Raw genomic sequence first — 15,109 nt, forward strand, 5'->3', positions numbered from 1 at the left:
TCAGTTGTATATGCACAAAAGCTGAGGGAGACTAGAAATGGGTCCATATCCAGGCGCATTGTCATACAGTTCAAACAGCGGTGCAGCTACCAGCTTGTAATTTTTAGGAATTGCAAACAAGGCTTTCTCTTGAAGTTGAACCAAACACAAATTCTTATGTTCCTTAGGTTTTGCAATGTGTGCAGGAATATATGGACACTGAGGAGGTTCAAAATTTGTTCTCCACCAGTTACCAATGCAGTAGTCAGTGACCCAGTCTTGCAGGACTCCATCTTGACGATCCAGTATCTCTGTCATTAAGCATTTTAGTCCTTCCACTTCATCTTCTCTGGGGTTAAGCTCACCACCAGGTAATTTGAAGAAAGCTGTTGGCAGCTGTGGCAGTTAACACGTCGGGCAGACGGTGCTCATGGACAATCAGAACCCCTTCTACAATCATTCTCATGCCAATTTTATCAAATCCCTCCCTCAAACGCTGACATCTGGCTGCAACAGAGCTGCCCTTCTCATAGAGAGGCTCTTTTATACCAAAAGTTTAATCGGTAAGAGGCTACAGGTTCATAGCACGCTCCAGGGTGAGGGGCTTGGTCTGCTGGACGTACTTGTTGCCGAACTGGTTGACCCCGGGGCCAGCCAGTCTGCGAGCGACTGGGCGGGACCACGGACCCGCCGGCGAGTGGAGAGGGGGAGGCAGGGCCACCGTCCCTGCGCCGGCAGCGGTCATCTGCGTCCCGCTCAGCAGCCGCCGCCCGCCGTTAAGACGAGAGCGCCAGCTTAGATCTACTTTAAACGGTGCATTAACACCAGGCTTCCCTTTATTAGTGTCCAGTAGTTCACGGACTGGATTTTAGTCTCCACCTTTGTCGCTTAATATGTGTGAGACCCTTTGCAGGTCACCAGGAAATTAGGGCCCAAATTTCATATCCATAAAAGAGTGTCATTATTACATTAGGGTTGTAATGAGGATTAAACATGATATTGGGTGGAAATCCCAAAAAACACTCTCAAGTATTTTTTCCCTTTAGAAAGATAAAAACAAATAGCTGATTAGCTTTGAGGTCACAGAACGAGGCTGAGTCTGTTCTCTGCCCTTTGTTAGCTGTGTGATCTTGAGGAATAACTTCAGCTCTCAAATCTGCAACTTCTTAGTAAATGAGAATACCTACCTCGTAGGTAGTTACGTGAAGAAAGTTTAGCACATTTCTGAATTGTGTTTAACAAATACTAATTTTTTATTACTTTCACCAAATATGTTTTAATTCTTGCTATGTGCATGACATTGTGCTGATAGGAATATAAAAATGAGTAGTGCAGGCTGACATCAAGTAGTCTATATAACTTGAAAAAAGTAATTATAAGGTTATTATAAGAAACACTGCCACAGTAGCATTTTGTAAATATTATTGAAGTGAAGGATAGGGACTGACTACCTCTAAATGTCAAAGTCAACCAAGGCTGTACAGAGGATATTTGAACAAATTCTTGAGAGATAAACAAAAGTTTCAAACTAGTAAATCGTGTTTATATTGCTAGGATATATTAAAAATGCTTTAAGTAGATACTAATGCCAAATAGAAACATGATGAATCTAAACCAAAATAAATAAAGGACATGTTCAACTATGTTTTAAGGAATACTTACATTTGTATAAATAAACCTAAAAACAATTGATGTTTTTAGTTTAGGGAATATTCAGATGTTTAAAATTAGATAACATAATATCTAGTGATATTTTAAATTTCACCAGAATAGTTTGTTGCCTTAACTGTAAGATTTCTTTTGAAATTATTTCTTAATATTTACTTAAAAATATTTTCAATAATCTCTAAACCCTATAGTTCATTATTTTAGCCCTAATAGATTTCAATTCAAAGTTGACTTAAAAATAGCCAGAAATATGTAACATGATTTAAAAATTGTAAGTAAAGTGTCATGTATTTCTAGGATTATGTATTTTAAAATAGGTGGAATCTTTCAGATCATCTAATATGACACCATTATTTTATACAGGAGATTATGGTCTGGAAGAGGTTATATGAAAACCCAGCCTTCATATTGCTAGACTAGTAATCATTTATCCTTTCATTTACTCATAGTTTATGAGAGGCTAATGTATGCAAAGCCTTGTATTAGGTCATATTAAGGTTAATGTATATGATAAACACAGTTGGGTTTTCTTCTTCAAGAAGTTTATAGTTATACTACTAAAAATAATCATTAAAATGTGTTTTAGTCTGGATAACATTTTTAAACATTTTTTCTTATATATTATGGTAGAATATTTCTATTCATTTTCCAATATGTAGCCAAGTTCTCTTAGCTGTTAATGAGCAGCCTTGGTGGTTGATATTTCTAAGTAAAAAATGTGAATATATTCTTCTGGAAAAGTTTCCATATATATATATTATTTCCATATATATATATATAATAATAATATATATATAATATATATATTATATAATATATATATAATAATTATAAACTCTCTTTTGTAGTTCTTCCTGGCAAAAATTTAGATGACTGTATCATCTCATGGAGTAAAATATGTTATAAGCATCTATAGCCACTGCTGCTACTTTTTTGCCATATTATAGTGAGTTCTACTATAATATGTTCAATAGCTAGTGATCATATTAATAGTATCAAGCTGCATTTTAGTTTAGTTTTTAAAGTAACATGAAATTATGTTTAACTGAAGTTGAAAAAGATGTAGACTTCCCTTCCCACAAAATGGCAGTTAAAAGAAAACCTGTTTTAATTACCAGTTTGTAAATAGAACACTACACTAACTTTCCCATTTATTTCAAAAGTCAAATTCTATGATTTATAACAATTTTGTTTAAAACACTGGACCGTAATATGACAAAAACTCCACTGTGTGGAAGTAACAGTTCCTGGGTGCATAACATGTTCTTTTGCTAATAAGCTGTTTGACCACATGTAAAATATATTTTAAATCTTTTCAACAGTTTGCAAGCAACTAATAACATTTTCAAATTTTCTATTAATACTTCTGTAGAGTATAAATTTGTAAATTGAAAATGTGTTCTTTTTATTAATCTTCATGAGCAATATCTCAATGAGGAAGTTAATGTATGGGTGGTTACTTAAATCTTTATGGGTATTGATTTATGTCCATCAAGTATCAGGGTTTATTGAACATATTACCTCTGTGCTAAGCATATGATGAATTCAAAAGAAGTATAAGATACGGTCTTTAGAAGAGTTGTAGAAATAAGACTTTAGAGGAAATTATTGATCAATTCTAAAAGAAAGAATGATTACAAAATGAGTATGATATGTGAGTATGGATGACTTATAACTGTCTTCAAACCTGTGATATGCTGTTATATGTAAGAGAGATCCAACCTGTTCTGCCATAGGTTGTAGAACCTAGTGTATGGAACCACAGGAAGGTACAAAATAACTTATGATAGAGAAGATTCTTTTAACATTGAGTTTTGTTAAAATATAGACTATGTGCTTCAGAAAGCAGTAAATTCCAAAATCACTAATGAGATATTCATCACAAAATTGTCAAAGTGGTCATTCATAACCATAAATGTATTTTTATACTTCTAATTATTACATTTTGTTGAATAAGTTGCTTTCAGGGGAAAAGAAGATAAGAAATAAAATATTAGAATTTACTTGGTAATAGGTTTATGCATTTTTGAAAGGTATTATACAAGAATACTCCAAATGCCTGAGGACCTTTATGATAATATTAAGCAATGAAAATTTATTTTTTTCACAAATGATATATCTCAAAGTAACTATTTTAACGTTTTTATACAATGCTATCCTTAAAGCCACACTTTTGAATTATTCCTATGAAGAGATTTTAAGAATTTCTTAAGACCCAGTTTTTTGTTCTCCTTTAAGTAGATCTTAGGAAGCATGTATCTTTTCATATTAACTGAAACCATCATCTCATAGCAATGGTCTTATTCTATAAATGATATTATTTTCAGATTTTCAACCTCTTTGTAATGCTCACCAGTAATCATTAATCTGACATTTATTTTGGTAGCTTATTCTTTATATTAACATATTTCTAATTTTTTATAGAATGAGCAAGCAAGGGAAAATAATAATGTATAGAACACTGATTTAAAATGGAGGCTTCCCTTTAAAGATCAGAGATGAAAATGGTTTTGTGTGAGTGTAACTGATTTCTCCAAATGGTTATCAAAGCTAATTATTCTACCTGTGAATGAGATGGTCACAATGAATGTGATGTTTATGACGTTTAAATCATTTTCCTTGTTAAAATATTTTGAAAGGGCTAGACTTCCTATTTGTGCTCAAAAGCTAGTGCCTGAGTGGACACCTCTGCCTTTTGCATTTTAGAAGAAATGGTCCAATTTTAGAGACATTTTTATCTTGTTCAGAATTATTTCAGGGCATTCTCACCCACTCTCGCAACAAGTTACTTCCCTCGCACATAGTTTTCTAGAGCACATGGCTACCCTGCTGTGCACAAAGTGAAATCACACAATTAAACTTTGCAATTTTACGAAGAGCAGAACCTTCATATGTGGCAGAACAGCATGAAGTTTAGGTTTGGGGTGCATTAGCATAGTATATTTTTCTTTTCATAATTATATCATTTGGATTCTAAATCATGGACTATTGCTTTTTAATATTGATACTTGATTTTTCTTTGTTTAAAGTAGTCTTCAAATGGCATTTTTTAAAATAATACCAAATAACATAAAAGTGTCAGAAATTTCTAGATTGGTTTTATCCAGAGTCCAGAGAAGGTAGACATTTCTCACTTTAGTAGGCTTACATTCAGGCCAAGGGGGAAGAGGTTCCTCAACTCTCCTAAATTTTCCTGTTAGGGAGGAATACGGCCAAAGTTGATTTTACTCAAAAGACTATATGGTGATTTGAATTTCATTTAGCAGTTTGCTTTTGCTACACCTTTTTTTATTCACCTGTTCACACTTTTAAAATAAGACATTAAGAGGCTTCACACCATGGGATTATGCTTGGCACTATCAGTTATAATTAATATTATTCAGTATTCCAGATTAAATTCAGTTAATGAACCTGGTTCTGCTCCATATTAAAGGAAACCGTGCTTGAAATCAGAGTTTGTTGACTACTTAATTTTTTTCTATTTTTGCTTTGCATTAAAAAGAATAAATGAGGACAGTTTACACTAATTCAATTTATTTATGGTCTTCTAGGATATACACTTGGGAGTTCTGATTGGATGTATGGAAGGCTATTATTCATGGCCAGGTGGTGGTGTAGATGCTAGGATTAAAGTTTCAAGATCAGATGAATGAACATATTCTACAAATATATTTGTTATCTCAGGCAATCTACTTAGCCTTTTTCTATTTTTACATTTAAAAAGGAGAAAGAATTCCATTTTGAATGGTTATTTTGTGGTTTAAATAAGGCTGTAGACAGAGTACCTGTGTTCAGACAGATAACCAAGAAATGATACTGTCCCCTTCTGGAGCCTTTACAAGGAAGAAATATGCTGTAGTCACATAAAAAATTTATCAGGTAAAGATATGCAAACAAATTAAGAAAACAATTAGCAAATAGTTTTAAATTTCTTACATAGTTGATTTCCTTAGAAATAAAATGTATAATCGATGCAACATTGACAGAGAATTATGGAAACAACTGATTTATACAGCTGTATTTAATGCTATTCATATTGATCTCATGTGTAAGTTATTACTAAAATAATGTGTAGCATTCAGTTCATTTCACATTTCTATTGGCCTCACATTTTTTTCTTTGCCAGTTTTACCTGTAATTCAGTTACTCTCCAACCTCAATACAGCCAACCTATTTAACTTTCTTTTTATCTCCTTTATCCTTGTGAATTCTTTTTGCTTCTTTAGGAGATAATGGCTAGAAAAGAATATAATATGTGACCTAGATTTCAAAGCATTCCCTAGGAAACAAGTAAGCAATCAATGGGAGAATGATGAGCAACAGCCATTCTTATTTCTACTTAGATGTTATCTTTTTAGGTATAAGAGTCATTATGGCCACATTAAGAGATGTTGTATCTGAAAAATCAAATCCCTAATGTTTTCCATGTGACTGTGGTGTATCCATTAGCGTCTGCTGAGAAACAATGGAATATGTGCTAATTCAAGGAAGGTTCACTTAAAGGGATTGTTTCTAAATGAGTAGATATAAAGGAACTACAGGGGTCATACAGCTAGGATAGTAGCCAGGCTATCACCATTCCACCCACTGGGATGAGGGAAGGGAGATGTTGGGCAGAGAGATACATATATCAGTCTGGCACGAAAGGAGGATCTGAATCAACCCCAGTCAACATAATAGGAGAGGCCCTGCAGAATAATCTTATTTTCCTCCCCTTCTCCCTCCTTCTACTGGAATTCTCCAGAGGATAAGAGAGTCTGTTGATAAAGTCTAGTGCTTCTCAAATTTTAATGTGTATTAGAATCACTCAGGGGTCTTGTTAAACCATCAATTCTAACTCAGCAGGTCTTGGGCAGGGCTCAATAATCTGCTTGTCTGACACGCTCAGTGAGGATGCCAGTGCTCCTAGTGTAACGCCACAGTTTGTGTAGCAGGATGTACCCTAGTCAACCTCTGTACAAAGAACAGGAAGGAGAGTAGATCTGGAAAGTCATAAGGAAAATGTAGACCACAGATGCGTTATGATGAGAGTGCTTTGTTGTCTTCAATAGCTGTGGCTTTAGCAGCAGAACCCTGTATGACAGTGTCAGAGTCCATCTATGCTTGTTTAAAGCAGAATCTAGGTAATGATCCCAAGCTTTCTAGTGAAGAACTTGGATAAAATACAATAATCCAAAATTAGAAGGATGAGAAAATAGTGTTACTTATTAAAGTAGTAACATTTTTTGTATTTTTTAAAAATTATTCACTATACGAATAAAATCTGTAATGAAAGAATAGACAGTAACATATGCAGTCTATATAAAAAGACAGGTATTATCTAAGAATACTTAAATCGGTGGCAAAGGAAGTCATGAAAAAACACTTATGGTTATATATCAAATAAACTGAGTAAAATGTGTTTATAATTATATCTAATAAAATGGATGGTTGGATTTACACTTGTTTAGAGGCTGTGTTTGGGGTATCTCATTTTAAAGGGGCTGCAAGCCATAAACATTTGTTTGGGTGTCCCAAGAGGCATCTCAAAGAGATGGGCACTATTTTTACAAAAGTCAAAATGGAGATATGGAAGGCACATGTGAATGTCAAGGTGAAGAAGAATAGCATGGAGGGTAGGGGTAGAGAAGACGGTGCCTCCCAACACACACATAAAAACAATCAAATGGTGATTTCAAGTAAGTATTCCAGTGAGAAATGTTCCAAACTGCAGACCCCTGAGTTTTGGTCAAATGTTTCTCACGTGGCCATCTATGGTGTGCTTCCCAGTGAAGATAAACAGTAAACCACGATTAAGATGAATGTTTCTCCTAAGCAATGTTGGCAGTGTAATACTAGCTATTAATTATTAAGTTAAAAATAATTCAACATGAAAAATCATAATACTTAGAAATAAACATAATTAGACCTTGTATAAATAAAACTGAAAACACACACACACACAGATTTGGAATTAGAGGAAATGTGGCCAAGATGGCGGAGTAGGAAGACCCAGAGCTCGCCTCCTCCCATTGGTGCCTCTGGGAGCGACCACTTACAGAGCAACTACTGATGAGGACCACCTGAAAACTAGCAGAAAATATTTTCTGTCCATCAATGAGACTGGCCTGAAGACCAGCAGGACAGATTTTCCTCAACTAAAGACATAAAGAAAGACCCACAGTGAGACAGGTTGAAGGGGTGGAGACACAGTACAGTGAGGAGACACACCACCCAGGTGGGCAGCCCACAAAGGGAAATGGCCACGATTCCAGAGGCTCTCCCTAAGGAGTGAGTGTGGCTTAAAGACCAGTGCAGCTTGTATACAAGGGACCTGGAGGGCTGTAGAAAACAGACTGTTCTCAAAGGGCATGCGCAAAATCTCACATCCTCTGAGTCTTAGCACAAAAACAGTAATTTGAAAGAAGCCTGGGTCAGATCCAGAGATAAGGAGGTAACTGAATCTGCCCCGGCAGCTGCCATTTTAGGAGCTTGTTCCTTGACAAGGACCCTAGTGATGGGAAACACCATTTTGTAGTTCTCCCTATAGCCTATCAGGGCCAGGGGCTCATCACCCACCTGCAGAACAACACCAGTCCTGGAACCCGTCAGGCCAAGCAGTCAGCCAGGCCAGGACTTGGCCCCACCCACCAGCAGGACAGAGACAGCCCCAGGGCCCCCAGGTCACACAGCAAACAATTCTAGGACACATCCCTGACCACCAGTAGGTTGGCACCAGCCCTGGGCCCCTCAGGCTGTATAGCCAGCTGCCCTGGGACACAGCCCCACCAACAGCAAGCTGACAGTCACCTTATGAAGCAGGGTCTGGAAGTCAACCAGGTGAGGAGCTAGCCAAGTCCACCAACACACACACCATAGTCAGTCATCCACACCAGAAAGGCCATGCAGGCCACATAGGAGACATCACTAAACTGCATAGCTCTGGTGACCAGGGCAAGTATAATGCTGTGCCTCACAAAGTGTCTCCTACATAAGGCCACTTCTCCAAGGTCAGGAATCATACCTGACCTATGTTTATGTAGGTCAAAATATGCAAACAGAGAATTTGGCAAAATGATGAGACATAATAATATGCTACAAAAAGAGGAATAAGACAAAACTCAGAAAAAGATACTAAATGAGGTAAAGATACATGACTTACCTGACACAGAGTTCAGGGTGCTAATTATAAAAAGGCTCATTGAACTATAGGAAAGAATGGATGAACACAGTGACAATTTTAACAAAGAGCTAGAGATAAGAATCAAACAGGTCAGAATAATATAATTAACCATAAAAAAAACACTAGAAAGAATCAACAGTAGGTTAGATGAATCAGAGGCACAGATCAGTGAACTGGAAAACAGAGTAGTAGAAATCATCCAATCAGATCAAGGAAAGGGAAAAAATATCTTTTAAGATAATTTAAGAGACCTCTGGGACACTATCAAGCACACTGAAATTCACATCATGGAGATCCCAGGAAAGGAAGAGAGAAAATGGCAGAGAACCTATTCAAAGAAACAGTAGCTGAGAACTTCTGCAACCTGGGGAATGAAACAGACATCCTAATCCAGGAAGCACAGAGGGTCCCCTAAAGAAACATCCAAAGAGTTCCACACCAAAACACATTATAATTAAAATTTCAAAAATTAAAGATAAAAAGAGAATCGTAGATGCCACAAGTGAAAAGCAACTAGTTACATGAAAAAGAGCTTCCATAAGACTATCAGCTGACTTTCCAGCAGAAAATTTGCAGGCAAGAAAGAAGGGGCACAATATATTGAAAGTGATATAATGGAGAAACTTACAATTAAGAATATTCTACTTGGCCAGGCCAACATTCAGATTTGAAGGAGAGATAGGATTTTACAGACAAGCAAAGCTGAAAGAGTTCAGCACCACTAAACTGGCTTTACAGGAAATATTAAAAGGACTCTTCTAAGCAGAAAAGACTAAACCAGATATATAAAAATTATAAAATAAAATCTCATTGATAAATTCAAACATACCACAATAATGGTGGTGAATAGCAGGAAGGTTAAAAGTAAGAGTGGTAACACCATCTACATTCACAATTAGTAGTTTCATGATACACAAAACCAACCTATAAAAGATGAAAAATATAATGCTAAAACATTAAAAGTGGAGAGGGGAGTAAAAGGGAGGGCTGTTACAATGCATTCAAACTTAAGGGACTATCAACTTAAAATAATCATATACATATGTATGTAATTATAAATAAATCTCAAGGTAATAACCATAAACCAAAATATTAGAATAGACACACACACATACACACAAAGAGAAAGGAATCCAAACACAACACCAAAGATAGTCATCAAGTCACAAGGGAAGAAGGCAAAAGAAGAATAAACAAAAACAAAAAAGTCAACAAAATGGTAGTAGTGCATTCCTATCAATAATTGCTTTAGGTGTAGATGGATTAAATGCTTCAGTTGAAAGACACAGAGTTGCTGAATGGCTAAAAACAAGAATCATATCTATGCTGCCTACAAGAGATTCACTTCAGATCTAAAGACACACACAGACTGAATCTGAAGGGCTGAATATGTAATCTGTGAAGCAGAAATGAAGAAAAGCTGGGATAGCAATATTTATGTCAGACAAAATAGACTTTAAAGCAAAGACAGTAATCAGAGACAAATAAGGACACTGTGTAATAATAAAGGGATTGATCAAACAAGAAGACATAACAACTATAAATGCATATGCAATCAACACTGGAGCACATACATATATAAAGCAAATTTAACAAATATAAAGGGAGAAATTCACAGTAATACAATAACAGTGGGGGACTTTAAATCCCACTTACATCAAAGAACAGAACACCCAGAGAGAAAAATCAATGAGGGAACACTGGCCTTAACTGACACCTTAGATCAAATGAAATAAATAGTTACATACAGAACATCTCATCCCAAACCAGCAGAATACACACTCTTTTCAAGAGCATATAGAACAGTCTCTAGGATAAATCACATGCTAAGCCACAAAATGTCTCAATATTAAATTTATATTTATAAACTTATATGTATTTTAGAATATATTTATATCTAGGAAGATTTAAATCCTATCAAACATCTTTTCTGACCACAAAGTAATGGATCTAGAAATCAACTACAAAAAATAGACTGCAAAAAACACGAACACATGGAGGCTAATCTATATGCTACTTAAGCAAGCAGTGCATCACTGACAAGATCAAAGTGGAAATAAAAAACTGCCTTCAAATGTAATACACAGCACAGGGATTATAACCAATATTTTATGATAAGCTTAAACTGAGTATAATCTATAAAAATATTGAATCATTATTTTGTACAACTGAAACTAATGTAACATTTTAAATCCACTGTACTTCAACAGAATAAATACCTAGAGACAAATGAAAACAGAAACACAATCATCAAAATTTAGGAGATGCTGAAAAAGCATTTCCAAGAGGAAGATTTATACCTATAATAGCCTACCTCAGGAAACAAGAGAAATCTCAAACAAGCTGGCCTTACACCTAAAGGAACTAGAAAAAGAACACACAAAATCCAGAATTAGTAGAAATAATAGACATCTAAGGAGAAATAAATGAAATAAAGACTAAAAAACCAGAAAAGATCAATGAAGTGAAGATTTGGTTCTTTGAAAATATAAATAACGTTGATAAACCTATGGCCAGTTTCTTCAAGAAAAAATATTGGTCCAATTAAATGAAATCATAAATGAAATGAAATAGAAATTAGAACCAACAGAAGAGAAATAACAAAAGATCGTAAGAGACTATAGACATTATACACCAATAAAATGGATAAGCTAAAAAAAAAAGGATAAATTCCTAAAGATGTACAATCTTCCAAGAGTGAATCAGAAATACAAAATATTAACAGGTCGATTACCAGTGATGGAATTGAATCAATAATAAAAAAAATCCCAACAAAAAAAGCCCAGGACCAGAAAAGTTCACAAGTGAATTCTACCAAACATTTAAAGAAGATTTAATGCCTAGCCTACTCAAACTATTCAAAAAAAAAAAAAAAAAGTAAAAAACACTTCTGAACTCATTCTATGAGACCAATAGCACCCTAATATCAAAATCAGACAAAGACACCAGCAAAAAAATTACAGGCCAACCACTGACGTAGATTAAAAATACTGAATAAAATATTAGCAACTGAATTTAACAATGCATTAAGAGGATCCTACATCATTATCAAGTGGATCAAGTGGGAACTAGTGCAGGGATGCAGATGGCTCAGTATACACCAGTTAGCTCATGGGCTATATACCACATTAACAAATGAAGAATAAAATCATATGATCACCTCATTTGATGCAGAGAAGGCTTTTGACAAAACTCAACATCCACTTATGATAGAAACTCTCAAGAAAGTGGGTCTAAGATGAAAATACCTTAACATAGTAAATGTCGTATAGGACAATCCTATAGCTAACATCATACACAATAATGAAAAGCGGAAATCTTTTCCTCTAAGATCATGATCAAGATAAGGATTGCCACTCTCACCACTTCTATTTAACATAGTATTAGAAGTATTCACCACAGCAATCAAACAAAAAAAACAAAGGAAGGAAGGAAAGAAACAAAGAAACAAAGAAGGAAAGAAGAAAGAAGATTCATCCAAACTGGTAGGGAAAAAGTAAAATTGTCACTATTTATAGATGACAGAATAATATACATGGAAATCCCTAAAGAGTCCACCAACCCCCCCCCAAAAAAGCCCCTATTTAAACTAGTAAGTAAATTCAGTTAAGTTGCAAGATACAAGATTAATATGTAGAAGTCTGTTGCATTTCTATACACTAATAATGAACCATCAGAAGAAGAATTTAAGAAAACAATACTATTTACAGTCCAATCAAAAATAATAAAATACTGAAGAATAAAACTAATCAAGGAGGTAAAAAACCTAAAAAACCTGTACTCAGAAAACTATGACTCTGATGAAATAAATTGAAGAAGACAAGAACAAATGGAAAGACATATGTGTTCATTGATTGGAATAAATAATATCATTAAAACGACCACACTGCCCAAGGCAATCTACAGATTTAATGCACTCCCTATCAAAATACCAACAACATTTGTCACAGAATTAAAAAAAATCTAAAATTTTCATAGAAACACAAAACCCTGAATAGTAAAACAATCTGGTGAAAAGAGAACAAAGCTGGAGATACCACAATCTTTGATTTCAGACTATACTACAAAGCTACAGTAATCAAAACAGCATGGCACTGGCATAAAGACAAACACATAGGTCAATAGAACAGAACAGAGAGCACAAAAACGAACTCACAGTTATATGGCCGATTAATCTTTGACAATGAAGCAAGAATATACAATGGAAAAAAACAGCCTCTTCAATAAATGTAGGAAAACTGGCCAGGTACAAGCAAAAGAATCAAGCTGGACTACTTTCTTACACCACATAGAAAACTGAAATCAAATTCATTCAAAGAACTAAACGTAATATCTGAAATCACAAAACTCTTAGAAGGAAGCATAGGCAGTGTGCTCTTTGAAATCAGTCTTAGCAATAACTTTTTGGATATGTTTCCTCAGACAAGGGAAACAAAAGTAAAAATAAGCAAATGTGACTACATCAAACTAAAAATCTTTCCCACAGCAAAGGAGACTGTCAATAAAATGAAAAGGCAGCCTAATGAATGAGAGAAAATATTTTCAAATGATATATCTGATAAGATATTACTCTCCAAAATACACAGAGAACTCATACAGCACAACATCAAAAAAAAGTCTCAATTAAAAAGAGATCAGAGGACCCAAATAGACATCTGAAGAAGACATACAAGTAGCCAACTGACACGTGATGAGATGCTCAACATCACTGATCATCAGGGAGATGCAAACCAGACCAACATAAGATATCGCTTCACACCTGTCAGAATGGCTATTTTGAAAAAGACAATAAATAACAAGTGTTGGAAAAGATGTGGAGAAAAGGGAACCCTTGGGCACTATTGCTGGGGATGTAAAGTGGTGCAGCCACTATTGAAAATATTATGAAAGTTTCCTCCAAAATTCAAATTAGAACTAATACACGATCCAGCAATTCCACTTCAGGGTATTTTCCCAAAGAAGCAAAAACACTAATTACCAAATAATATGTGCACCCCTATGTCATTACAGCATGATTCACAATAGCCGAGACATGGCAGGAACGTAACTGCTTATCCATAGATGAATGGATAAAGAATGTAATATATCTTGCCATTTAAAACAACATGGATGGACCCAGAAGGTTTATTACGCTAAGTGATGTAAGTCAGGCAGAGAAAGACAAATAACATATGATTTCATTTATATGTGGCATCTAAAAATACACCCAATAAAAAAGAAACAAACAACCAGAAACACAGTCATAGATACAGAGAGAAATCAGGAGTTGTTGGAGGAAAGGGTGGTGGGGGGATGAATGAGTTAAATGAGCTTAGATTAAGAGGCACAAACTTCCAGTTACAAAATAAGTGAGTCATGCAGATGAAATGGATTATAGTCATTTGGAATATAGTCAATATAATATCTTTGTATGGTGACAGGTCATTTTAATTAGACTTAACCTGGTGATCATTTGGTAATGTTTAGGAATATTGAATCACTATGATTTAATTATACTTCAACAAACAAACAAACAAAAAACCTCATAGAACCAGAGGTCAGATTTGTGGTTACGAGAAGTAAGATGTCAGGGAGGGGAACTGGATGAAGGTGACCAAAAGGTACAAACTTCCAGTTATAGGGTAAATAAATACTAGGGATGTAATATGCACCATGATTAATATAATTAACACAGCTATATGACATATATGAAAGTTGCCAAGAAGGTATATTTCAAGAATTCTTATTACAAGGTAAAATATGACTTTTTCTTTCTATTTTATTTTGTGCCTATATAGATTATAGTTCACTAAACTTATTGTGGTGATCATTGCTTGATGTATTAAGTCAAATCATTGTACTATACATCTGAAACTTACAGAGCATTGTTGATGTCCTTGAATGAGTAGGCCGTGGGGCCCAAGGCCAGAGCCACAACAACATGTTTGTAGTACAAAGTAAATGATGATTGTATGCATGCCCCGGTTATATGAGTTTTACAACAAAGAAAGTAGAAGTACGCATGCGCTCGTGGTGTTCTGTAAGCCTCATGAACAAAGAAAGTGACACTGTACATGTGCAGGCGAAAAACAAATAAAAGCAGGACCGGCGCAGCACGGAGCGCACGCACCACCTTGTGGCAATGAAACAAAGCGCTGTTTCACTCCGTGTTGGCTCATGGTGCACTCTGTCTCGTGGTATGGCAGCTCCTTGTGCATTTTTCCAGTAGGGCCACTCACCTCCTCAAATCCCACTGCAGCCGCCCTGAGCTGACAAGCACTTGATGTCATTTGTCTCTCGATAAAACTGGAAGAATATAAA

The 15,109-nt window shown here is 35.2% G+C and overlaps 1 pseudogene; it reads right to left on the reverse strand.

The window, feature by feature from the left end:
* On the reverse strand, window positions 1-15,078 carry LOC140695389 (cleavage and polyadenylation specificity factor subunit 5 pseudogene; annotated as a pseudogene).
* Window positions 15,079-15,109: the final 31 nt, after the last annotated feature.

Source organism: Vicugna pacos, unplaced genomic scaffold (genome assembly GCF_048564905.1).
Source record: "Vicugna pacos unplaced genomic scaffold, VicPac4 scaffold_202, whole genome shotgun sequence".
NCBI classification, from domain to species: domain Eukaryota; kingdom Metazoa; phylum Chordata; class Mammalia; order Artiodactyla; family Camelidae; genus Vicugna; species Vicugna pacos.